Source organism: Martes martes, assembly GCF_963455335.1.
Source record: "Martes martes genome assembly, chromosome: 14".
Lineage (NCBI taxonomy): Eukaryota > Metazoa > Chordata > Mammalia > Carnivora > Mustelidae > Martes > Martes martes.
This window is the reverse complement of record NC_137902.1, coordinates 37,384,010-37,386,250: the sequence shown is the minus strand read 5'-3', so window position 1 is coordinate 37,386,250 and position 2,241 is coordinate 37,384,010.

Here is a 2,241-nt window from a genome sequence, read left to right as displayed (position 1 = left end):
ATAAAAAAACAGAGTACATTGCTTTTTAAATTTTTTAAAATTATTATTATTATTATTATTATTATTATTTTTTTTTTTTTGAGAGAAAGAGTGCATGTGCTGTGGGGTTGGGAGGGGCAGAGGGTGAGGGAGAAAGAAAGACTCTTTCTTTCTCAGCACAGAGCCTGATGCAGGGCTCTGAGATCATGACCTGAACTGAAATCAAGAGTCAGAGGCTTAACTGACTGAGCCACCCAGGTGCCCCCAGAGTGCAGTGCTTTTAAAGCACCAGGGAAATACTCCCCCAAATTTGATCTGTACAATGGACACATGAAAGAAAAGTAGAAAAAACCTCTTAGTAAACTAGATCTATAAGGGAACTTCCTTAATCTTGTAAAAGCTATAAACCCAAACCTGTAACATCTCCTTAATTTATTTTTTTATTTTATTTTATTTATTTATTTTTTTAAGATTTTATTTATTTATTTGACAGACAGAGATCACAGGAGGCAGAGAGGCAAGCAGAGAGAGAGGAGGAAGCAGACTCTTCCCCAGCAGAGAGCCCGATGTGGGGCTCGATCCCAGGACTCTGGGATCATGACCTGAGCTGAAGGCAGAGGCTTTAACCCACTGAGCCACCCAGGCGCCCCAACATCTCCTTAATTTAAAACTTTAGCGGCACCTGGGTGGCTCAGTTGTTTGTTAAGTATCTGCTTTCGGCTCAGGTCATGATCCCAGGGTCCTGGGATCAAGCCCTCTCTGAGCAGCAGGAAGCCTGCTTCTTCCTCCCCACTCCCCCTGCTTGTGTTCCCTTTTTTGCTGTCTCTCTCTCTGTCAAATAAATAGATAAAATCTTAAAAAAAATTATATTAAAAAAACCTTTAGAAGCATTCCCTTTAAAATCAAGCACAAAATATGATGTCTACATTATAACTCCATAGTTAGGGGTGCCTGGGTGGCCCAGTTGGTTAAGCATCTGCCTTCGGCTTAGGTCATGATCCTAGAGTCCTGGGATTGGGCCAGTAAGGGGAAGTCTCCTTCTCCCTCTCCCTCTGCTTCTCCCCCACCCTCGTGCTTGCTCTCGCTCTCTCTCTCACTCTGTTTCTCTCAAATAAAGATAATCGTGCAAAAAATAACTCCATAGTTAAACATAGCTCCAGAGTCTGGCAAAACTCTAGGATAAGAAAGGGAGGGAGAGGGGAGAGGATAGGTAGGTAGGTAGGTAGGTAGATATCTAGATAGATAGGAATAAATGTGAGGAAAGAATATAAAGAGGGGGGAATAACACTGACATGATCTGCAGGCAATTGGTCATCTGTTGAGATGATCATCCACTACATAGAACAGCTCTGTGTTTTGTCCTAGACCCTCACGAAACTCCTTCGTCTGGGTGTCTTCTCCTTATGCCCAGGTTGTCTCTGGGGAAGGAGGTAGGAAATACCCAGACAACGGTAGTTCCAACAGTAAGAGCGTCTTTGTTCCCACTTCCAGCATCCCAGGGGTAGCATGAGAGGCAGAAAGATTTGAGATTACCACAGCTTCAAAAGCCAGCTTTTCTGTTTTTACTGTGTTAATACCTTTTGTATCAGTACAAAAATATTATGTATGTGTGTTGCTTGCTCTCTCTCCCCATACACACCCACACCACCTCCCCAACACACACACACACACACACACACACACACACACACACACACACACCCTTATCTTGACCAAAGCAGTGCAAATCAGAATCAGAAAAGTATTCACTAAGTGACATTTCATGTTGTGGGCCATTAGCTGTCTTTTAGGTTTTACACGAGAAAGATGGGTAATTGTATAATTGCATGCCCATCCCAGAGGAATAAAAATCAAGTGTATGTGTTTCACAAGAAAGAAAGCCAAAAGCCAGCAGCAGCCAAAGGAAATTCTGATTTACCTTCTTTGGCATCAACTCCAGGATATGTTTTGATTGAAAATTCAAGGACCAATACATGATCCCTGTGATTGTTTCCAGGAACTGAGCCCAGAGAAAGTGAAGGCATATTTTGTTCAACCCTGGTTAAATGTTAACCTCCCTAGGAGTGTATTTCCTTTGGTGGGCATTTCTTACTTTTCCAGGATGAATTAGAGATAAGTTGATGGGACATGGCAAGCTAAGCACTTAGCCCTGTGCCTCATAAGCTGAGATTTCAATTCTACAAAATCAGAATGCGTAGATGGCCATGTGTTCACAGGGCCAGCCCCTCCATACTCAAGGATGAGAAACCAGGATGGTGTCAG